Genomic DNA, 25,477 nt, shown 5'->3' with positions numbered 1-25,477 from the left:
TCCATCAAGGTAGACTGAAGCGGTATCGTTTGTGCTGTAAATACTGCATGGTTGGTTAAAGAAATGTGGGTGGTGGGTTCTGTTTTGTTTTTTTTCATTTATATATTGTTTTCTGTAAAACTGTTAATTTAAACTCATGTGTTTAAGGTAGTTTCTTGAAATGTATCCACCCTCGGACTTGGAGGTAATCTGGTAATATTTGGTATTTCCGGTTTAGTCTGATTTAGCCAGGAGGGCGTAAATATACAGTGGAGAGAAGGATGGTTTTTCTAGTTTTACTTGTGTCATCAGGAAGTATCCAAATTAATCTTGTCGTGTTATTTTCTCTTAAGTTTCAATTATGACCGTATAATGGCATTCAGCTCCAGTTTTGGTAGGATATCTCTGAATCTGACCAACGGCTCAAAATGAGGACCATAGTTTGGAAACGTTCAATCAGAATTGTAGCTTTTCTTGTACATGCTTTTGCAGCGATGCAGTTTTAGTATTTCTGATGGTTTCGTGGATTGATCTGTTAAATCCCATCACTTCCAAGAGGTTTTCCCCGATTTAAGTCCTCATTTCTCCTCTTCTCTCTTCCTTCTGCATCGCCTCTGCACTTGGATCTGTGCCCTTTAAACACTTCCATCCCAAGCACTTATGTACATATGTACCCTGCCGTTCCACCTATCTGTACTTCATATGAGAAGCAGTGTGGCCTAGTGGAGAGAGCACGGGCCCGGGAGCCAGAAGGACCTGGGTTCTAATCCTTGATCCGCCCCTTGTCTGCCGTGTGACCTTAGGCAAGTCCCTTCACTTCTCTGTGCCTCAGTTACCTCATCTGTAAAATGGGAATTAAGCCTGTGAGCCCCTTGTGGGACAGGGACTGTGTCCGACCTGATTACCTTGTATCCACCTGAGCACTTAAAACAGCGCTCGGCGCGTAGTGATAATAATATTCGTTAAGCGCTTACTATTCAGGTAGTCCCACGTGGGGTTCACGGTCTTAATCCCCATTTTACAGATGAGGTAACTGAGAAGTTAAGTGACTTGCCCAAGGTCGCACTGCAGAGAAATGATGGAGCGGGATTGGAACCTGTGGCTTCTGACTCCCAAGTCCGTGCTCTTTCCGCTAATCCACGCGCATCATCAATCATCATCAGTCGTATTTATTGAGCGCTTACTGTGTGCAGAGCACTGTACTAAGCGCTTGGGAAGTACAAATTGGCAACATATAGAGACAGTCCCTACCCAACAGCGGGCTCACAGTCTAAAAGGGGGAGACAGAGAACGAAACCAAACATACTAACAAAATAAAATAAATAGAATAGATATGTACAAGTAAAATAAATAAATAAATAGGGTAATAAATATGTACAAACATATATACATATATACAGGTAAAGGGCGCATAGTAAGCACTGAACAAATACTGTAAGTATTATTATTGTTAATGTCTGTCTTCCCCTCTAGACTGTAAACCTTGTGTGGGCAGATATCGTTTTTACCAACTCTGTCATATTCTTCCAAGTGCCTAGTTCAGTGGTGTGGATACTATATGTTGCCAACTTGTACTTCCCAAGCACTTAGTACAGTGCTCTGCACACAGTAAGCGCTCAATAAATACGATTGATGATGATGTACTCACTTAATATGCCATTGATTAATTGATTTTTGGGGGGCAGGTGATTAAATTTTGTTGCCAGCCACTATATATCTCATTGGCTCTAAGATCATATGGGTGGGAGGCATTATTGGGATCTCATTTTACCTTACCAAGAGTCCAGTTGTTATTATTATGATTATTATTATTATGGTATTTGTTAAGCACTTACTATGTGTCAAGCACTGTTCTAAGTGCTGGAGTAGATACAAGGGCATCAGGTTGTCCCACATGGGGCTCACAATCTTAATCCCCATTTTACAGATGAGGGAGCTGAGGCACAGAGAAGTGAAGTGGCTTGCCCAAGGTCACAAAGCAGAGAGGTGGTGGAGCCGGGATTAGAACCCATGACCTTTGACTCTTTCCACTGAGTCATGCCGCTTCTCAAAATAATGGAGACTTGCAAGGTAGCTGTTAACCAATTATCAGTTGTATTTATTGAGCGCTTACCGCGGTACTAAGCGGTTGGGAGACTTTAGTACGATAAAGTTGGCAGATTCGAACCCTGCCCATAAGGAATTTACTGGCTGTAGGGGGAAACAAACATTAAAATAAATTACAGATAAGGGAAATGTCGGAGCATAAGGATCTATACCTAAGTGCCGCCGGGCCGAGGGTGGGGTGAATAGCAAGTGCTTAAGGCGTAGAGATCTAAGCGCATAGGTGGTGAAGAAGAGAGAAGGAGTAAGGGAATGAAGGTTTAGTTGGGGAAGGCGTTTTGGAGAAGATAATAATAATAATAATGGCATTTATTAAGCGCTTCCTATGTGCAAAGCACTGTTCTAAGCCCTGGGGAGGTTACAATGCGATCAGGTTGTCCCATGGAGGGCTCACAGCCTTAATCCCCATTTGACAGATGAGGCAACCGAGGCCCAGAGAAGTGAAGTGACTTGCCCAAAGTCACACAGCCGACAAGTGGCGGAGCCGGGCTTTGAACCCGTGACCTCTGACCCCAAAGCCCGGGCTCTTTTCCACTGAGCCACGCTGCTTCGGATGGCTTCGAAGGTGGGGAGAGTGGTGAACTGTCTTATAAGCGCTTAGAACAGGGCTTTGCACATAATAAGCGCTTAATAAATGCCATTATTATTATTATTAAGTGGAGGGAGTTCCAGCCAAGAGGGAGGATGTTGGCAAGGGGTCAGTGGTTATATGAGATATAGATGTATAGACATATAGATATATAGATATATGAGGTTGAGGTACATATGCGTGGCTCAGTGGAAAGAGCACAGGCTTCGGAGTCAAAGGTCATGGGTTCTAATCCCGGCTCCGCCGCTTGTCAGCTGTGTGACTTTGGGCAAGTTACTTAACTTCTCTGGGCCTCAGTTACCTGATCTGTAAAGTAGGGATCAAGGCTGTGACTTATTGATGGGTCCTGACATTTAATTTGTTCAGTGCTTAGAACAGTGCTTTGCACATAGTAAGCGCTTAATAAATGCCATTATTATTATTATTATTATTATTATTATTATTATATGTACCTCAGAGAAGTGGCGTGGCTCAGTGGAAAGAGCCCGGGCTTTGGAGTCAGAGGTCATGGGTTCGAATCACGGCTCTACCACATGTCTGCTGTGTGACCTTGGGCAAGTCACTTCACTTCTCTGAGCCTCAGTGACCTCATCTGTAAAATGGGGATTAAGGCTGTGAGCCCCACGTGGGACAACTTGATCACCTTGTATCCCCCCCAGAGCTTAGAACAGTGCTTTGCACATAGTAAGCGCTTAACAAATACCATCATTATTATTATTATTATATGTGAGAAGACTGGTGTTAGCGGAGCATAGTGGCTGGGCTGGATTGTTGAAGGAAATCGGTGACGAGAGGTAGGAGGAGAAGAGTGAGTAACCTTAAATTCAAAAATAAGAAGGCTCTGAGGTGGAGGTGAATGGGTAGCCATTGGAGGTGTTTGAGGAGTGGGGAAATATTAATTGGAAGGTTTTTTTTTTTTAGAAAAATAATCCAGGGCAGCAGAATGAAATGTGGATGGAGTAATGAGGGACAGGAAACAGAGAGGTCGGCAAGGAGGCTGATGCAGTGGTCAGTTCAAGATTTGAGTAGTGATGCGATTGGCATGGTAGCAGTTTCGTGCAGAAAAGGGGGATTTTAAAGGTGTTGGGCCTATAGAGCGTATCTGTTTTCCCAACAAAGTAATTGGGATATTGGTCAGGGGCTGAGAGGGAGAGAGCGGAGGCTTTGAGGGACCCAGAAGGAAATTAAGAATTTGGAATGGTTGGTTGGTTGGTGAAGAAGAGTCAGTTAAAGAAGCATTGAGACTTGCTAAATTTTAGCAGGACAGAGTGAATTTGAGGGGTGTCTGGATTTCTGCTCCGTACATTCAGATGCCAGAGTGTAAGGAGCAGAAACAGATTTGAGGGGCAGAAGATGGGTGGATAGAGCCGGATGAGTCTGGAGGTCCCAGGAAGGTGAGACTAGAATAAGAGAGGGTGAGGGAGCCGTGATGAAGGTTCTGGCTGCGTAGTCATCAGGTTAGAGATAGGGACCAGAATTGAAAGTGGAAAGGAAGCGGGCGACTAGGGTGAGCAGAGGGATCATTAGCGTGGAGAGTGAATCCCCAAGCGCCGGAGTAGGAGGAGGGAGTAAGAGCAGGAATGAAAGGCAGGGGAATCTCAGCACTGGTGGGAAAGTTGGGAATGAGGAGGGGTTGCCAAGGTGGGCCCCGGAGGGTGGTAGGTAATAGTGATGACTGGGTAGTGATGGGGCAATTCGAGGGACTCAAAGGAAGAGAAGTTGGGAGAGGGAGGGATGAGTTGGAATGGAATTAGCACCATAGGAGTGGAATAGGCCTGTTTTACCCCACTCCCATGTGAAGCATTCATTCGTTCATTCAATCGTATTTATTGAGCGCTTACTGTGTGCAGAGCACTGTACTAAGAGCTTGGGAAGTCCAAGTTGGCAACATATAGAGACGGTCCCTACCCAACAGCAGGCTCACAGTCTAGAAGTCTAGAAGCACGGTTGTAATAATAATAATAACGATAGCATTTATTAAGCGCTTACTATGTGCAAAGCACTGTTCTAAGCGCTGGGGAGGTTACAAGGTGATCAGGTTGTCCCACGGGGGGGCTCACAGTCTTAATCCCCATTTTATAGATGAGGGAACTGAGGCACAGAGAAGTGAAGTGACTTGAGCCGACAAGTGGCGGAGCCGGGATTTGAACCCATGACCTCTGACTCCAAAGCCCGGGCTCTTTCCACTGAGCCACACTGCTTTTCTTCACTTTGTAGGTGAAGATGAGGTATTCTAGAGAGACTTGTGACAGTGCGATTGGGTAAGAATCATTTATCAATAACGGTGAAGTGAGAGGGTTAGGAGAAGCGTGATTACGAGGCATGGTTTGCCCACGATAGCCGGGGTTCCGTGTAGTATAGTGGAAAATCATCGAAAGGGAGGTGAGAGAGGCAGATAATGATGGGTGGGACACGGGAGAGTGCCGGATTTGGGGCATGGTTGAAGAGAAGCCCAAGGATGTGGAGGAAAAAGGGAGAGGATATGGCGAGGAAACACAGCACAATACACAGTTTAACCACCAACTGATTCCACTTTCCCAATGTTCTGAAAATTTTGAAGGCCACGTGCGCTGCTTGTTTTGGCAGCTAATTTGCTCTTCACAGCTCTTCCACCCAAGTATTAGACTAGGGTATTCTTGTTTAAGTGGTTGAAATGAGTATCAGAATTACTATCCCACCCAGACAGATTTCTCAAAGACTCCCGGAGTTGCCGGGTAGGAGAATGAAAAAGCCCAGAATCCATCTTCAAAGAGTATATTTGTAAGTACAGTATTCAGTTATCGCTGGACTGGCATTATTCATTCATTCAGTCGTATTTATTGAGCGCTTACTGTGTGCAGAGCACTGGACTAAGCGCTCGGGAAGTACAAGTTGGCAACATTCATTCATTCATTCAATCGTATTTATTGAGCACTTACTGTGTGCAGAGCACTGTACTAAGCGCTTGGGAAGTACAAGTTGGCAACATCTAGAGACGGTCCCTACCCAACAGCAGGTTCACAGTCTAGAAGTGGGAGACAGACAACAAAGCAAAACATATTAACAAAATAAAATAAATAGAATAAATATGTACAAATAAAATAGAGTAATAAATATGCACAAACATACAGGTGCTGTGGGGAGAGGAAGGAGGGAAGGCTGGGGGGATGGGGAAGAGGAGGAGGGGGAGAGGAAGGAGGGGGCTCAGTCTGGGAAGGCATTAAAAGGGAAAAAGAAAAATCACAAAGAAATTCAAATCCTTGTTTGTCTACCAGTTGAACCACGTAGCTAAAGAAACACACTCCCCATGTGGAGGGGCCTATTAGGAGGCCAATTCCCAGAACCTATCAAGAAGTGATGCAGAGTAAAGCCAAGAAACCAGCAGCAAGAAGAGAAGAGACCAAAATTTTTCTTAGTATTTAAGGTTCTTGCAAATTTCAAACATTTAGTTTTCCTGAAGCAGGAAAAAATGTGTTGTGACGTGATTGTTAGGGTTGCCTCTTCCCATTCGGGACATGATTGTTATGAGCACACACAGTGTATACGTTTCTCACACAAGCAGTTGAAGCAGCATGGCTCAGTGGAAAGAGCCCGGGCTTTGGAGTCAGAGGTCATGGGTTCCAATCCTGCCTCTGCCACTTGTTGGCTGTGTGACTTTGGGCAAGTCACTTCACTTCTCTGGGCCTCAGTTCCCTCATCTGTAAAATGGGGGTGAAGGCTCTGAGCCCCCTGTGGGGCAACTTGATCACCTTGTAACCTCCCCAGCGCTTAGAACAGTGCTTTGCACATAGGAAGCGCTTAATAAATGCCATTATTATTATTATTATTATTATTATTATTTTATTGCCTGCGGCAATTTGTGAAAACCGTTTTGAAGAGTATTTTTCCATTGTCCCTGCAGCCCAATTGAATGCCATAGGCAACTCAACTCTGAGACCTCAACTTCCTCTTCTTTAAAAAGCAGGTAATAATGCCCGCTACTCTCTACCTTACAGGGATGTTGTGAGGTTAAATGAGATAATTAACGTGAAAGCTGTCTTGAAAAAATAGGCACTCTACCGATTCAAAGGAATTATAGTTTCCTCCACTGATTTATTTTGCAAACTCATGTTTCTCAGCTGGTTTCGATGGTTTTATTTCTTCTTTCAGCCCGTCTCATCACATGACTATAGACAAAGTATCCGAAAGAAAGTCGTTAAGGGCAAAGCAGTAACTGTTGGTTGGAGAGCTTTCTCGTTTTTCTGGCTTTGGTTTAGTGGTATTTTTAGTTACTTTAGGGTAATTGCATGGGAAAATAGAGTTGATTATGTAGGAAATAGTTTGGTGGTGACACTCTTGAAATAGTGCAGAAGTCTCTTGTCTGGAGTAGTTTTCAAAGTTTGGGGGGGAAAAAAAGCCCCCCAAAAATGAGATCAAAGTGTAATGTTCCTGAAAGAGCTACATTTCTATAGACAAGAGAAGACTCCAGAGAACTTGATCAGAGTCTATAGATCCCTTCAAGGTAACAGTATAAATGAAGGAAGGGAATTATTCCAATTCTCCGAAGATTGTGAGAAAGAGCAGTTGCCTGAAGCTAAGGAGAGAAAAGTTTAAGCTGAACATTTCATAAAAGAAAGTTCTGAACTTCTAAGCTGGAAGAACAAATGGACGGTAGAATAGACTTGGAAAGCGGACGAGGCAGCGACGTTGTATTTCATTCCTGGATATGTGCATACTTAGAAAAATTCACCAAGAGTTTCTCTTGCGCTGGGATTGGTGTGGGAGGGGGGAAATCCACGGCTTTGGACCCCTCATCCCCCCACCATTCCCCACCATCGCCGCCCAGCAGGGTCCCAAGTCTGCATTACCAACATTTATCATCAATCGTATTTATTGAGCGCTTACTGTGTGCAGAGCACTGTACTAAGCGCTTGGGAAGTACAAGTCGGCAACATATAGAGATGGTATGTGACGTATAAATATGTATTTATATTACATATTCATTCATTCATTCAATCGTATTTATTGAGTGCTTACTGTGTGCAGTGCACTGTACCAAGTGCTTGGGAAGTACAAGCAGTGAGAAGCCCTGAGGCTATCCTTTGCCCGCAAGGAATCGCTAATCGCTGTTTTTGTTACATTGCTGTTTTTGCCGAATATATCCTGTTATTCAGTCCCCGTGTACCTATTCACCACTCAATCAAAGAATGGCATTTACCGTCTGCAGAACATCACATAAGTGCTTGGAAGAGTACGCTAGAATAAGTAGACGTGTTCCCCGTCCGCCAGACTGCAAGTGCCTCGTGGGCCACTGACATGTCTGAGTCAATGTCCTATAATTGTACATTCTTAATAAATGTCATTACAACTGCAACTGCTTCTTGCTGCTTTTTTTCCTGCCCGGAAACGGACCACCTCTCTCACTAGTGACCCCACTTTGCTTCAAGCGTATGCGGGTTGGACCCTGCTCCTCTCCAGGCGGGCCAGAGTTGTATAGGGCTGCGAGGGCCTCAGATGAATTCCAGGTAGAGAGTAACCTCCAGGCAGAGGTTACAATCCTCAAAAATGTAGTGATACCCTTAATGGCTATATCACGTGATTCATTTTTCCCGTGGCCGAGCTTTCCGCTAATTTGGTTCCGTGGTTCCGTTCCAGAACCAGTCCCACCTAATGGCTTAGCCCTTATAGGTAAGTTAAAGCCTCTCTTCCCCTCCCACACTCCCCACGTTCCCTCATCCCTTCATTCATTCATTCAGTCGTATTTATTGAGCGCTTCCTGTGTGCAGAGCACTGTACTAAGCGCTTGGGAAGCACAAGTTGGCAATATATAGAGACGGTCCCTACCCGACAGCGGGCTCACAGTCTAGAAGGGCTCACAGTCGAAGTCTAGAAGTCCCTTCTGCTCTGTTAGGCAAAAGTTGCTGTCCTGTTTCCTACACACTGAACTCGATCCGAGGACCGAACTTTACTATCCATATAAATGGTTCAAAACCTAGTGAATTTCTTAGATTAGAATGTATTGCTACCCTTTTAATAATATTAATAGTAATTATTCATTCAATCGTATTTATTGAGCGCTTACTGTGTGCAGAGCACTGTACTAAGTGCTTGGGAAGTACAGGTTGGCAGCATATAGAGATGGTCCCTACCCGACAGTGGGCTCACAGCCTAGAAGTCTAGAAGTCCCTTCTACTCTGTTAGGCGAAATTTGCTCTCCTGTTGCCTACACACTGAACTTGATCCAAGGACCAAACTTGACTATCCAAATAAAAGGTTCAAAACCCAGTAAATTTCTTAGATTCGAATGTATTGCTATCCTTTTAATAATAGTAATCATTCATTCAATCGTATTTATTGAGCACTTACTGTGTGCAGAGCACTGTACTAAGCGCTTGGGAAGTACAAGTTGGCAACATATAGAGACGGTTCCTACCCAACAGTGGGCTCACAGTTTAGAAGTCCCTTCTACTCTGTTAGGCGAAAGTTGCTCTCGTGTTTCCCACACACTGAACTTGATCCAAGAACCGAACTTTACTATCCAAATAAAACGTTCAAAACCCAGTGAATTTCTTAGATTGGAATGTATTGCTACCCTTTTAATAATATTAATAGTAATTATTCATTCATTCAATCGTATTTACTGAGCGCTTACTATGTGCAGAGCACTGTACTAAGCGCTTGGGAAGCACAAGTTGGCAACATATAGAGACGGTCCCTAACCGACAGCGGGCTCACAGTCTAGAAGTCCCTTCTACTCTGTTGGGCAAAAGTTGCTCTCCTGTTTCCTACACACTGAACTTGAAATACGATTGATGGTGATGGTGGTGATCCAAGGACTGAACTTGACTATCCATATAAAAGGTTCAAAACCCAGTGAATTTCTTAGATTCAAATGTATTGCTACCCTTTTAATAGTATTAATAGTAATCATTCATTCAATCGTATTTATTGAGCGCTTACTGTGTGCAGAGCACTGTACTAAGCACTTGGGAAGCACAAGTTGGCAACATATAGAGACGGTCCCTACCCAACAGCGGGCTCACAGTCTAGAAGCTCCAGCTGCTCAGTACTGTCATCAATCAATGGTATTTAATGAGTAATTTAACTTAATTATGGTACTTAAGCGCTTACTAGGCACCAAGCACTGTTGTAGATACAAGGTCCCACGTGGGGCTCACATTCTTAGTCACCATTTTACAGATGAGGTAACTGAGGCGCAGAGATGTTAAATGGCTTGCCCAAGGTCACACAACAGACAAGTGGTGGAGCCGGGATTCATTCAGTCGTATTTATTGAGCGCTTACTGTGTGCAGAGCACTGTACTAAGCGCTTGGGAAGTACAAGTCGGCAACGTATATCATCATCATCAATCATATTTATTGAGCGCTTACTATGTGCAGAGCACTGTACTAAGCGCTTGGGAAGTACAAGTCGGCAACGTATATCATCATCATCAATCATATTTATTGAGCGCTTACTATGTGCAGAGCACTGTACTAAGCGCTTGGGAAGTACAAATTGGCAACATATAGAGACAGTCCCTACCCAACAGGGGGCTCACAGTCTAAAAGGGGGAGACAGAGAACAAAACCAAACATACTAACAAAATAAAATAAATAGGATAGATATGTACAAGTAAAATAAATAAATAAATAGAGTAATAAATATGTACAAACATATATACATATATACAAGACATATATACATACAGTCCCTATTCAACAACGGGCTCAGAACCCACATCCTCTAACTCCCAAGCCAGTGCTCTTTCCGCCAAGCTCCGCTGCTTCTCTTTGCCTTTTTACAGAAAACTTTTAGGAAGTATTTGTGTATTGGAACGTCGCAAGGAAATTTTAAGTCACTTAAACCCTTCAGCTATTTTCAGTGAAAATTCAAGGTATGAGAACAAGATCACTTTCAAATGGTCTTTGGGTTAACTTAATTTTTATAAAATTGAATACGTAGGAACTTCATTGATTCACTTGGCAATTTCCGTAACGGAAGGAATGAACAGAGCAAAGACAAACACAAGTTTGGGTGATGGGTTTCCCCAGAATGCAGGTATTTGGCAAAGTAAAATTGTAGTTTCAGTCATTCATTCATTCAGTTGTATTTATTGAGCACTTACTGTGTGCAGAGCACTGTACTAAGCGCTTGGGAAGTCCAAGTTGGCAACATATAGAGACGGTCCGTGTGGGTTCACAGTCTAGAAGGGGGACACAGAGAACAAAGCAAAACATATTAAAATAAAATAAATAGAATAAATATGTACAAATAAAATCAATACGTACAAACATAGTTTATTAATTCTCTAACTGATAGGGTTAATATTATGCTTTCAAGAGTAGTTATTGAGGATCAACTTATCTAACTCTTTTTAAATCCTGCTATTTGCCAAGAACCCAAACAGCATCTTATTGCTCTGCTTTCTATAGCTGACGCAGTGTGCTCTAATATTGTCTCTTAGTGACATCTCTAGCTGAAGTAAGGCGGTACAAGCCAAATAAAATCGGATATTAAAGAAAAAAAATTAAATAGAATGGTTTGAGGGGGGGAAAGGAGGAAATAGGGAGTTTGTCTATAAAGTGGTTATAAGGCTTGTTCCAAAGAATAGTACATCTTCCAGTGCAAATGTTTTGGAAAAGCCTTTATTAGCTGAAAGGAGTTGAATAATGTTCCATCTGGAGAATCTTTTGCAGTAGCTTTAGGATATGTCGTGATTATTGATAATTTCTGCAAAAGATTCTTGGATATAGCACGAACTGTTATTAGATTCCGAACTATACAGAGAAAAGAAACGGTGGAGCAGCAGTGTGGCCTCGTGGAAAGAATACGGGCCTGGGAATCGGAGGACCTGAGTACGATTTCTTGCTTGGCCACTTTTCCGCTGTTTGACCTGAAGCAAGTTACTTGATTTCTCTATAAAAATAATAATAATAATGGCACTTATTAAGCGCTTCCTATGTGCAGAGCACTGTTCTAAGTGCTGGATGCCTCAGTTCATCTGGAAAATGGGCATTCAGTAGCTGTTATCCCTCCTACTTGAGCTGTGAGCCCCATGTAATAATAATAATAGCATTTATTAAGTGCTTACTATGTGCAAAGCACTGTTCTAAGCACTGGGGAGGTTACAAGGTGATCAGGTTGTCCCACGGGGGGGTGGGGGGGGGGCGCTCACAGTCTTAATCCCCATTTTACAGATGAGGTAACTGAGGCACAGAGAAGTTAAGTGACTTGCCCAAAGTCACACAGCTGACAAATGGCAGAGCGGGGATTCGAACCCATGACTCCAGACTCCAAAGCCCGTGCTCTTTCCAGTGAGCCACGCTGCTTCTCTAGTAATAGTAAGTGCTTAACAAATACCATAATTATTATTATTATTATTGTTATTCATTGGGTACATGCAGCTAGTAAAATGAATTAAAGTATTCTTCCCCATAGAATGGCTACCTAACTGGTGTTTAAAGTTCTTTTTCTGATCAACTCTAAAGAGACAAGGTGATTTTAACAGACACAGTGACTTTAACCGAGAGAATAAAAATCCCAACACCCACCAGTTAGCTGTTTTCTATGAAACAAAAGGGGAATAATAATAATAATAATAATTTTGGTATTTGTTGAGCGCTTACTATGTGCCAAGCACTGTTCTAAGCGCTGGGATAGATCCAAGCTAATCAGGTTGTCCCACGTGGAGCTCACAGTCTTAATCTCCATTTTATAGATGAGGTAACTGAGGCACAAAGAAATTAAGTGACTTGCCCAAAGTCACAGAGCTGACAGGTGGCGGAGTGGGACTAGAACCCATGACCCCTGACTCCCAAGCCTGGGCTCTTTCCACTAAGCCACGCTGCTTTGCAGCTTACAGTCTAGAGGGGGGGGCCAGACATTAAAATAAATTACAGATATATAATGAGAATTAAGTTCTGTGGGGGGTGGGGGGTCTATAAGTTTGCCTAAAGAGTAGAAATCCGAATGCAAGGGTGCAGACGGGAGAGGAAGTAGGGGAATTGAAGGCTTAGGGAAATAGGAGATAGGATTTTAATAAGACTTTGAAGGTGGCGGGATGGCGGTCCGACATATGAAGGTGGAGGGAATTCCAGGCCAAAGAGAGGGCGTAGGCAAGGGGTCAGCGGCGAGATAGGTGAGAGTGAGTAGGCTGGCGTTAAAGGAGCAACTGAGTTACAGAGTCAAGAAAGTAAGGTAGGAGGGGGTGAGCAGAGCGTGTACTTCAAAGCTTAGGAGTTTCTGTTTCACAAGGAGGTGGGTGGGCAGCTACTGGAGGCTGTTGAGGAGTGGCAAAAATATGGGCTGAAAGGTTTCGTAGAAAAATGACCCGGGCAGCAGAGTGAAATACTAGAATGGGGAGAGACAAGAGGCGAGGAGCTCTGCAAGGAGGCTGTTGCAATAGTCTCTGTTGCAATTTCTATTAATTGAAATAAATGTCTCAAAGCCCTACTGAGAGCTTACCTCCTCCAGGAGGCCTTCCCACACTGAGCCCCCCTTTTCCTCTCCCCATCCATCCCACATTACCTCCTTCCCCTCCCCACAGCACCTGTATATATGGATATATGTTTGTACGTATTTATTCTAGTTATTCTATTTATTTTATTTTGTTAATATGTTTCATTTTGTTGTCCGTCTCCCCCTTCTAGACTGTGAGCCTGCTGTTGGGTAGGGACCGTCTCTATATGTTGCCAACTTGGAATTCCCAAGCGCTTAGTACAGTGCTCTGCAGACCGTAAGCGCTCAATAAATGCGATTGAATGAATGAATGAATGAATTCTATTTATTTTATTTTGTTAATATGTTTTGTTTTGTTGTCTGTCTCCCCCTTCTAGACTGTGAGCCCGCTGTTGGGTAGGGACCGTCTCTATATGTTGCCAACTTAGACTTCCCAAGGGCTTAGTACAGTGCTCTGCATACAGTAAGCGCTCAATAAATACGATTGAATGAATGAATGAATTCTATTTATTTTATTTTGTTCATATATTTTGTTTTGTTGTCTGTCTTCCCCTTCTAGACTGTGAGCCCGCTGTTGGGTAGGGACCGTCTCTATATGTTGCCAACTTGTACTTCCCAAGCGCTTAGTACAGTGCTCTGCATGTAATAAGCGATCAATAAATAACATTGAATGAATGAATGAATGAGACAGGGTGGTTGGTGGTGCTGTCTATAGTGATGAGAACGTCTTGATGAGAAACTGCGGAGTTTTGGTTTGGACACGTTAAGTGTGAGGTGTCAGTGGGACATCCAAGTAGAAGGCAGGAGGAAATGCGAGATTTTAGAGGAGGAGAGAGCTCAGGGCTGGAGATGTGGATTTGGGAATCATCTGTGTAAAGATGGTAGTTGAAGCCATGGAAATAGATAACTTTACTGAGGGCGTAGGGATAGACTGGGAAAAGGAGACCCCAAACTGAGGCTTGAGGGACTCCCACAGTTAGTAGGGGGAGGGACAAAGAAAAGAACCCGAGAAAGAGTCTGAGGATGAGCAGCCAGAGAGTTAGGAGGAGTAGCAGAAGAGAGCAGTGGTGGTGAATCCAAGGTCAGAAAATAGATGAAGGTGGTGGTCCGTGGAGGCGAAGGCGGTTGAGGGGTCGCGAAGTCGGAAGACATCCAGAATGTGGACTTCTGGAACGGGGAGGATGGTGGCACTGATGACTGATGGGCCAGTTGAGAAGAAGTGGGATTGGAAGAAAGAGGAGTTTGGTTGGGAATACTGAGTTTGAAGTACCAGCAAGACATCTAGGCGGAGATGTCCTGCGAACTAATCAATCAATCCCGGTGGGATTGATTACAGGCACTGGGGTAGATACATTCATTCATTCATTCATTCATTCACTCATTTATTGAGCGCTTACAGTGCAGAGCACTGGCCTAAGCCTTTGGTTGAGTGTAACGTAATAGGGTCTGTAGCCACGTTTCCCCCACGGCCCCGCTTAGGGAGCTTACAGTCTAGAGGATGAGTTTATAGAAACTGTAGAATAGTTGAGAGGTAAGAGTCGTCCTCGATAAGGTGAGAGTGACGAGTAGAAGGGAAGGGAGTGGATGAATGTAAGGTGAGAAGAGTCACATGCCCACCCAGAACTAGAAACTCCGCAGTTTCTACACAGCCAGTGTCCTCCCCGAGACTTTCTCATCACTATAGACAGCACCACCAACCACCCTGTCTCATTTTGTGCCAGCCAAATGGAATGGAAGGAGAAACTGGCTATAGAGGGTGACACTTGTCCTGTGGAATCCTAGACTAATAGAATAGTAAAATGAAATTTGGTGAAAGGTTTGGCCGTGTTTGCCAGTTTTTTTCCTGAAGCTGTTTTTGTATACCAGCCCAGATGGTGAGCCCTGTCTGGGACAGAGACTATGTATCAAACTGAGTTTAATATGATTTTCTTGGAGCTATCCCAGTGCTGACCACAGTGCTTGGAACATAGCACTTTTATTACTATTATTATTAAATATGGGGCATTTCGAATAGCCCAATTCCCAACAGGAAATAATAATAATAATAATAGTGATGGCATTCGTTAAGCGCTTACTACATGCGAAGCACTGTTCTAAGCGCTGGGGGGAATACAAGGTGATGAGGTTTGGAAGAACCCAACAGCACCCTACCCAACAGCAGGCTCACAGTCTAGAAGGGGGAGACAGACAACAAAACAAAGCATATTAACATGTTCAAACCTCATGTAGACTCTTCTAGACTGTGAGCCCACTGTTGGGTAGGGACCGTCTCTATATGTTGCCAACCTGTACTTCCCAAGCGCTTAGTACAGTGCTCTGCACACAGTAAGCGCTCAATAAATACGATTGAATGAATGAATGAGGTTGTCCCACAGGGGGCTCACAGTCTTCATCCCCATTTGACAGATGAGGGAACTGAGGCTCCGAGAAGTTAAGCGACTTTCCCAGGGTCACACAGCAGACATGGGGCGGAGCCGGGATTCGAACCCACGACCTCTGACTCCAAAGCCCAGGCTCTTTCCACTGAGCCAAAGCAGCAGTGGTAGTTCATTTAGAGAAGCGACGTGGCCTAGCGGAAAGAGCATTGACCTGAGTGTCGGAAGACCCGGGTTCTAATTTCTTCTCTGCCCACTTGTCTGCTGTTGGACCTTAGGCAAGTCACTTGATTTCTCCGAGCCTCAGTTCCCTCATCTGCACATTGGGGATTCGATACCTATTCTCCCTCCTGCTTAGACTGTGAGCCCCATTTGGGACCTGATTATCGTGTTTCTAGACTGTGAACCCACTGTCGGGTAGGGACCGTCTCTATATGTTGCCAACTTGTACTTCCCAAGCGCCTAGTACAGTGCTCTGCACACAGTAAGTGCTCAATAAATACAATTGAATGAATGAATATATCTACCCCAGTGCCAATACGGTGCTTGACACACCGTAAGCGCTTGACAAATGCTATTATTATTATTATTATTATTTTATATCAACTAGTATATATTTGCAGGTGGAGATATATGTGGAAAATGTACTGAAAGCTATCATAAATTTAGCCTAAAATCAGTGGTCACTAGATAGGTATTGTGTTCTCTGTGGAGCTTTTAAGGCTTACGAAATTTAAGTACATAGTAATAATATTGATTAAGTGCTTACTGCGTACAGAGCGCTGAAGTCACAGTACAGAGTGGAGAGTAAGCTTGTTGAGGGCAGGGATCATGTCTACCAACTCGATTGTATTATATAATACAGTGTAATTTACAAGAGAGCAGTGTGGCTCTGTGGAAAGAGCACGGGCTTGGGAGTCAGAGGTTAGGGGTTCTAATCCCGGCTCCCTCACATGTCTGCTGTCACTTAACTTCTCTGAGCCTCAGATACCTCGTCTGTTAAATGGGGATTAAGACTCTCGTTCACCCCACACGTCCAGTTGGTCACCAAAACCTGCCGGTCTCACCTCCACAGCATCGTCAAGATCTGCCCTTTCGTCTCCATCCAAACCGCTACCTTTCTGGTTCAATCACTCATCGTATCCCGACTGGCTTACTGCACAGCCTGTACTCTTTGATCTCCCACCCTCCTGTCTCTCCCCATTTCAGTCTATACTTCAGTCTGCTGCCCGGATTATCTTTGTACAGAAACGCTCTGGGCATGTTACTCCCCTCCTCAAAAACCTCCCGTGGCTGCCTGTCAACCTACGAATCAGACAAAAACTCCTCACCCTGGGCTTCAAGGCTGTCCATCACCTCACCCCCTCCTACCTCACCTCCCTTCTCTCCTTCTCCAGCCCAGCCCGCACCCTCCGCTCCTCTGCCACCGCTGACCTCCTCACCGTGCCTCATTCTCGCCTGTCCCGCCGTCGACCCCCAGCCCCCTTCCTCCCCCTTGCCTGGAATGCCCTCCCTCCGCCCATCCACCAAACTAGCTCTCTTCCTCCCTTCAAAGCCCTACTGAGAGCTCACCTCCTCCAGGAGGCCTTCCCACACTGAGCCCCCTTTATCTCTCCTCCTCCCCATTCCCTCCGCCCTCCCTCCTTCCCCTTCCCACAGCACTTGTCTGTATTTGTACAGATTTATTACTCTATTTATTTTACTTGTACATATTTACTATTCTATTTATTTTGTTCATGATGTGCATATAGCTTTAATTCTATTTGTTCTGACGACTCTGACACCTGTCCGCGTGTTTTGTTTTGCTGTCTGTCTCCCCCTTCTAGACTGCGAGCCCATTGTTGGGTAGGGACCGTCTCTACATGTTGCCGACTTGTACTTCCCAAGCGCTTGGTACAGTGCTCTGCACAGTAAGCGCTCAATAAATACGAATGAATGAATGAAAGACTGATCTGGTACAACCTGCTCACCTTGTACTACCCCCACAGCACTTAGAACAGTGCTTTGCACATAGCAAGCGCTTAACAAATGCCATCATCATTATTATTATTACTGTAATTTATTTTTATTTTATTATATTTATATTCTCAAGGGAATTGAATTTTAAGACAAAAATATGTGGCTTTTGTCTTTCGGGGAGAAATGGCATTTATGCAATTAAGCATTTTACCGATCGCCATATTTGCCTGCACTAATACGACTCCTAGGAAAATGGTAACGAGGAGAGTATTCTCAAGTATGCAAGCCTGAATATGCTCGTGGATTTTTCCTATTCTATTCTACTTCCTATTCCTATTATATTTATTTATATTAAGACTTATGAAATTTAAGTACGTAGTAATAATATTGATTAAGTGCTTACTGCATCCCCCTCTAAACTGCATGCTGGGGGACTGCATCCCCCTCTAAACTGCATGCTCCTTGTGGGCATGGTGTGTGTCTGCCAAATCTCTTGTGCTGCACTCTCCCAAGTGCTTAGTATGGTGCTCTTTACACAGTAAGTGTTCAAAAAATTATATTGTGCTCTCCATCAATCAATTCTAAAGCTTTGGTAGACTTGTTCCCGGCCCCCAGACTTTTATGCCCCCAGCCTAGCATATGCCAAGCGTGCTGGGAGCAGGCAGCGAGTTCCTCAGCTGTTCGAAGAATAGGAAATATCCACGAGCATATTCAGGCTTGCATACTGGAGAATACTCTCCTCGTTACCATTTTCCTAGGAGTAGTATTAGTGCAAGCAAATATGGCAATCGGTAAAATGCTTAATTGTATAAATGCCATTTCTCCCCGAAAGACAGAAGCCACGTATCTTTGTCTTAAAATTCCCTTGAGAATTATTTTATCCAGTAGAGCTTTACTACATGTCGCTAAAATGTTACCAAAAGACCTTTTCTGGAATGCCAAAAACAGTTTTGTATTTTTAGGTTTACTCTTAATACAAGCGGTAGGGAGAACACACTGAGAGCTTAGTTAGCATATTGAAGTTGGAATCAGCGTTACTTAGAAATATAAATCATATACCAGAAGATAATTATGAAAAAGCATTTAGATCGTCTTGACTAATAATGTAGTTCCAAATATTTGGAGCTCTACAGCTGCTTAGCAAGTTTTTGCTTCCTTACAAATTTCACCAAGATCCAAAGACTATTATTGCCAAACTTGTCTGATTTCTGGAGTAATCACAGGGTTTTATAAAAAGTTGCATCTTATTCAACCTATATTCTGTACAATCCTGTCGGAAGATGCCAAAAGAGAGTCGGAAACTGGTGTTAGAATATTGTACCGGGGTTTCGGGAATCTCTTCCAACTCAACAGGCTACTCATAACATTAAAGTGCTGAGCAAATCATTTGGGAACTGCTGCACACTGAAAACTGTTGTGGAAATGCACATGCGAGAAAATATGCCAGAAATTTCAAATTGCTGCGCAAAATAGCAAAGCATAGCAAACTGACAATAAACCCGCAGATCATCGAGATCAGCCTGCACCAGGGAAACCTTATAGCCGTCTAAAGACGTTCTTCAGGGATTCAGAGCCCAAAACTATTATGGAATTCTTCAGTCAAAGAACTAGAAAATCTCATTTTAATCCACGTCCTGTGGGGGATGAGCCGATGAAGTGTAGTGCCTAGAGATTATTATAGATGGATTAAACGGGGGGAGGGGGTTGTTGCCACAATCCTAACTGCTCCCCTTTTCTTTCCCACCAATGATTGTCAGAGATTTAGACCTACCGGAGAAGTCAAATCTGTCCTAAGCAGTTTCTTCGTGACCCACATTTAACAAACGTGGCCGTCTACCAGCAGCAAGAAAATGCAACATAATTTCAGTAGGCAAAAATAGTGGAAAATAGTAGCAGCCTATTAGGTGGCAATCAGGAGACTGAACTGAGTGAGACTTTGGGAGGATTAGGATACTAAACGGCAGAACTGAAAGCAGCCCTATGCGCCGCAGTCCGTAATGCAGCCTCGTAACCAAAGACGCAGTTAAGTATGGACTCAGAATTTCATTCACACCTCTAATCGTGTTTTAAATCAGCGGTTGCATCATCTTTGGAAGTGCAGGACATAGTGTATTTTAATGATTTTCTTAGTTTAATAGCTAAACGTTCTCAGCATCCTCTGCTGTCTTCCCTACTCTTCACCAGCATCGTCTGATTCCCGAAGAAGTTGCAGGGGTAAAACCGCGTCTCTTCCTCTGGCTCGTTAACACCGTTATCGTCAACAACATTTGTTGAGCCCCTCGTTGTGTAGAGCAGGGTATTGTCCAGCAATGTCTGTCCAACCGGCACTTAACACAGTCCTTGGCATCTGGAAGCTATTGTGTCGAGTTGTTTTCTGTATTCTGTGGTAAAACCATTTATAAAATTTTGTGCGTTAGGTTGCGCATTATTCCTTTTGTACCTTGAAAGAAATTTGGACCACGCTTTTTCCCAAATCAACAAATTACCTCCCTCTGTTTTTGGAGTGGCGAAAGATTATTCGACTGTTCGCTTTTCCCAAGACATACCCCCTTCTTCACTTCTGAACTTCCCCTAGATCCCATTTTTCAATTCCTGTAAATGTTAATCGGTCTTTTGTATCCCAACTGTTCAGGGGATAACTAAAACTTCAAGAAGGTCATTGACTTCAGTGTCACTGGTCGTTTCTTTAAAACTCACGATGTCTCTCGACTTAAGAAATTTTTGTACTTATTTTCGTTCGGTCATTTTTATTTGCAGTACTGTAATATTTTAGCTTGTTTTTTTAAAAACAAATCTAAGCGCTCAGTACAGTGGTCTGCACATAGCGCTCAATAAGGACGATTGAATGAATGAATTAGAAAACTCATAAATCGTAATATCAAATAACAGTGGTCTTGCTCGGTACAACTTGGCCCCATGTCTCTGTTGGCCTGAAAAAAACAAGCAAACACTCTGTGGTTTTGAAATTGCTTTATTTGGTCTTTTCTTTTTTTTCCCATAATGGCAGGAGCCAAAACCTGCGCCAAGATCATTAAATTTGGACTGTGTAATTTTGCATAAGTTTTGTAAACTGTGAATGTATTTATTCCAAAATCTAAAGCCTCCATATTCGGAAGCTTGCAGTATTGTCTTTGTGCTGCTGCCAAGTTTTTCTCCGGACCATAGTTTTCCCAAGGAAAACTAGTAAAGCCGTAAATCGGGACACCGCAACTTGCCGCTTACCTTATAGAAAGGTGTTTTAAGGCTTAGTATGATAATAGTCCTAATTCTCCAGCAGGTAGGGTGGACTGCTCACTTTTCAAGAGCAAATTAACTTCTTGGGCCACTAGGAAACCATGTAATAAGTTATCTTTTCTCGTTGACCAAATGGTGCCTGTAGCGTGAAAGACTTGATAAACCACCAAAAAGAGCAGTTTGCCTGACAAAAGCGCCGTGTGATGACTGAGAAGATGCAGTGTGATGATCTAGAAAAAAAATCGATTTATGACAAAAGCAACCACCTGAAGTATTTTCCTGCTGTTTTGTATATACAGACATAAAAATTTATTTTTGAATTCTGAATCACTCCCCTGTACAGTGAGTCACATATGATTCAGGCATTCGATCTGGCCTTTCTAGCCCTGTTAACATTCCCAAGTTCTGCCTACAAATATGAGAATCTAAGTCGCAAACTTGGATCCTCTCTGAAGGTATAATGAGCTAACACCCTAGCTGTTTGGCTCTTCCATTGATGTTATTTTAGAAAAAAGAAGTGCCTTTAAGTGGAACGGGATTATTTTACTTTAGCAGTTTTCCGTGTTATAAAGTTTAATTGCTGGTTTGAGTGAACAGAAGTAAATTTGAGCCCATATGGCGTTAAAGTATGTTAACTTTAAGGGAGAAAATAATATGAGTAGATATTTAGAGATGCTTTTCTATGCCAGTAACAAAAGCGTAGCATCCTCGAAAATATGCTGCCATTTAAATGTACCTGTACCATGGAAGGGATAATGTGTTAAGTCGTATTTTTGAAATAAGACTTTCTAAAAGAAGAAGAAGAAGCTTGGAACCCTTTAATGGTTTTGCAAGCACCAGAGGAACTGAGCAAATCATCTATCACAAATTTCTTACCAGCCTACTGATGTCATTAAACACAAGCATATTGTATTTCAGAATCATTTAGTCATCGTCACTGTTACTGACAGTTGGTGAATTAGTTCATGTTAAATGGAATATCTCTTTAAATTATTCCTGGCATTTCATAAATTAGATGTATTATGAATTTGATTATTAAAATTAACCTTTTATGTTCATCTGGTACGTTGAGTTGAGCCAGTGTCCTTTAGTACTAAATCTTTAGTCGTCCTCGTTTTTAGGAAGTAACCTAGCTTCACAGAGGTAAACATTTTATGTAAACTATCTCACAGTTGATTTGTAAATACACAGTTTGTTTGGACCTACAAATATTTTCAGCCATAAGAGCTTATGATGTTTGAGCCAAACGAACGCTTAAGTGCGATGTAATGACTGTTGTTCTTAAGTACCCCTTTCCTTTCTCAATTCTTGCTTCAGACTTAGTATTTTGATTTGGAAACGATTGAGAAAAAAATGAAGCCGATTTGTTCCAGTCGGCAATGCGACGATCCACTGGGCTTCCTTATATATGCAGATAGATGCTCCCCGCCCCCAATATTCTTAGATTTTCAGGAACATTTTGTTAATTTGGTAGGAGGCAAAAGATGCTAAAAATTAATCAGTTGGCTGGGATGTCTCCGGCAGCTGGGCACGCTCATTGCACCCTGCGTGCTGTGTCTTTTTGTAATTTTATGCATCCACTTTCAAGATTTTCATACGCGAGAATGAGCAAACTGTAGCCTTTTTCGAACCAATTTGCTTACTGGATATTTACTAGTGGATGTTTTTTTTTGTTGGCACTTTCTAAGGTGGTTCTCAATTGTTGCTCCAGAAGGCCGTTGACTGATGCGCACTTGAGAGCAGAACCTAGACTATTAAACTTTTAGACTGTGAGCCCACTGTTGGGTAGGGACTGTCTCTATATGTTGCCAATTTGTACTTCCCAAGCGCTTAGTACAGTGCTCTGCACATAGTAAGCGCTCAATAAATACGATTGATGATGATGATGATGATTAAACTTTAATTTTACTCAGAATCATTATCAACAGGTCACAGAGTAAGACTTAAGTTGTGCGTAACGCCCGATAATTTTGAGATGAAAGCCTCTGATCTGACTCTGGTTTTCTCAGCATTAAAAATATGAAAAGCTTCGACTTCATAAGCTTCTGGAGGGTAAGAGCTTTGGTTCTTACGCAGATGTTTTCTCCCCAGAGCTTTGTTGCAGTATGTGACACACAGCAGGGCCTCAATAAATAGTCAATAAATAAAGGCTGTTGGGTGATGAGTCGCATCGAATGCCCACTTGCTTTAAAACCCTTTCAAGAGGTCTGGTCAAAAGGTTGGAAAAAGAAATGCAAATGAGTTAGGACAGGGGTACAACACCCAGGATTTAAAGGGGCTGGTTTTGCTTACGCCTTCCAGAAGCTACTGTGGCATTTTAGGAGGGGTTTCATTTCTCTATCCGCCTCTGAATGGGTTCAAGTTTTCCCTAGGAAGTATTTGGGGGTAGGGGTCGGAAGGAAAAGCCTACGTCTGGTGTCTTGCTTTGATTCTTTCTCAGTCTTTGTCTCATGTGGGACCTACAGTAGGAGGGAGGACAGGTATTGACTCCCCATTTAAAGGTGAGGAAACTGAGGCACAGTGAAGTGACTTGCCCAGGGTCACACAGCAGGTAAATGGTGGAACCAGGATTAGAACGCAGCTCGTCCCCCTCTCCATCCCCCCATCTTACCTCCTTCCCTTCCCCTCAGCACCTGTATATATGTATATATGTTTGTACATATTTATTACTCTATTTATTTTATTTGTATATGTATATTCTATTTATTTTATTTTGTTAGTATGTTTGGTTTTGTTCTCTGTCTCCCCCTTTTAGACTGTGAGCCCACTGTTGGGTAGGGACTGTCTCTATATGTTGCCAACTTGTACTTCCCAAGCGCTTGGTACAGTGCTATGCACACAGTAAGCGCTCAATAAATACGATTGATTGATTGATTGATTGGTTCTTGCTCTCCTGTCTGTCCCTCGTACCTGAAACCCAGCTATAAAAGGTTCTCCTCACGATGTGGTTTTCCTCTCCGCGTCACCTATGCCCACAGACAAATGGGATGGTGATAATAATAATAGTGTAGTATTTCTTGAGCGCTGACTTTGTGCTAGGCCCTGTACTAAGTACGAGGTAGACGTGGTATATGCAGATTGGACACAATCACTGTCCCACATGGGGCTCCCACTAGGAGGAAGAACAGCTTTTGAATCCCCATTTTACAGCTGATGAAACTGAATCAATCAGTCAATCAATCAATTGTATTTATTGAGCGCTTACTGTGTGCAGAGCACTGTACTAAGCGCTTGGGAAGTACAAGTTGGCAACATATAGAGACAGTCCCTATCCAACAGTGGGCTTACAGTCTAAACTGAAGCTCAGAGAAGTTATTTGCTGAGCAGATCGTAGAGCAGGTAAGTGTCAGAGCCAGGCTTAGAAACCAGGTCTGACTCAGAGGTCCATGCTGTTCGCTCATTTGCTAATTTGGGGTTTTTCCATTAAAACCTTTTTCACCTTCTCACCCGTAAAAGTCGTAAGCCTTCTGTGTGACCAAGTGCACGGTGAGTGACTTTGTAATTAGGTAACCAAGCTTGGCATTTGCGGCTTTAAATCTCACTGACTTGAAAATTTCATTCTGTTGGTATTCCTCCCAATCTATAATATCTGAAATATTGATTAAATCTGGAGTTGGGCCGTTATTTTGTTTGAGAATCTGATTTAGCCAGTATTACTTTACAGCCTTGGCAAATGGATTTTGGACAATATCTGTGGCCACCCTCCTTGCTTTTTCTTAACTTAAGTCACTTAACTTCTCTGTGCCTCATTTACCTCAATCTGTAAAATGGGGGTTAAGACTGTGAGCCCCCTGAGGGACAACCTGATCACCTTGTAACCTCCCCAGTGCTTAGAACAGTGCTTTGCACATAGTAAGCGCTTAATAAATGCCATTATTATTATTATTATTCTCTGGACTGTGCTGAATATCAGATTTTACTTGTACATATCTATTCTATTTTATTTTGTTAGTATGTTTGGTTTTGTTCTCTGTCTCCCCCTTTTAGACTGTGAGCCCACTGTTGGGTAGGGACTGTCTCTATATGTTGCCAATTTGTACTTCCCAAGCGCTTAGTGCAGTGCTCTGCACATAGTAAGCGCTCAATAAATACGATTGATGATGATGATGATGATGATGTGCCGTGCCCTATTTGTTGTTTCTGTTATTTTCAGAGTTTTATGTCCTACAAAATGGCCCCAATCTCAGTCTCTTGAAGGAAAAAAAAAACTTCTAAATCAAACAGGCTCTGTGAGGTTGATTCAGAAGTGAATCCACCATCATCAAATCTACATAGCGCTGTAAATCAGTGTACCAGAAAGCGCATTGTACGCCAGCCCGTTAGTGTCTTTCGCTGTCTAATCGTCCCCAACCCATAGCGAATCCATAGACACATCTCTCTCAGAACGCCGCGCTCTCCATCCGCAATCATTCTGGTAGCGTATTTTGAGGGTTTTCTTGGCAAAAATCCGGGTTTACCGCTGCCTCCTTCCACACAATAAACTTGAGTCTCCTCCCTGACTCTCTCCCAGGCCGCCGCTGCCCGGCACAGGTGAGTTTTGACTTGTAGCCGATGGCCTTCCACTCGCTAGCCGCTGCCCAAGCTAGGAGTGAAATGGATATGCATCTGCTTGACTCTCCTTCCCGTAGTCATCATCGTTATTGAGCGCTTACTGTCATCATCATCATCATCAATCGTATTTATTGAGCGCTTACTATGTGCAGAGCACTGTACTAAGCGCTTGGGAAGTACAAATTGGCAACATATAGAGACAGTCCCTACCCAACAGTGGGCTCACAGTCTAAAAGGGGGAGACAAAACCAAACATACTAACAAAATA

The 25,477-nt window shown here is 43.1% G+C and overlaps 1 protein-coding gene across 2 annotated transcripts in view; it reads left to right on the top strand.

The window, feature by feature from the left end:
• The window catches only part of FAM172A (family with sequence similarity 172 member A), a 445,054-nt gene that overhangs the window by 53,607 nt on the left and 365,970 nt on the right, over positions 1-25,477 (top strand). The window lies entirely within an intron of this gene.

This window comes from Tachyglossus aculeatus, chromosome 23 (assembly GCF_015852505.1).
Source record: "Tachyglossus aculeatus isolate mTacAcu1 chromosome 23, mTacAcu1.pri, whole genome shotgun sequence".
Classification (NCBI taxonomy): domain Eukaryota; kingdom Metazoa; phylum Chordata; class Mammalia; order Monotremata; family Tachyglossidae; genus Tachyglossus; species Tachyglossus aculeatus.
Note: the sequence above shows the minus strand (reverse complement) of the source record. Positions and strands in the feature narration are given on the sequence as shown.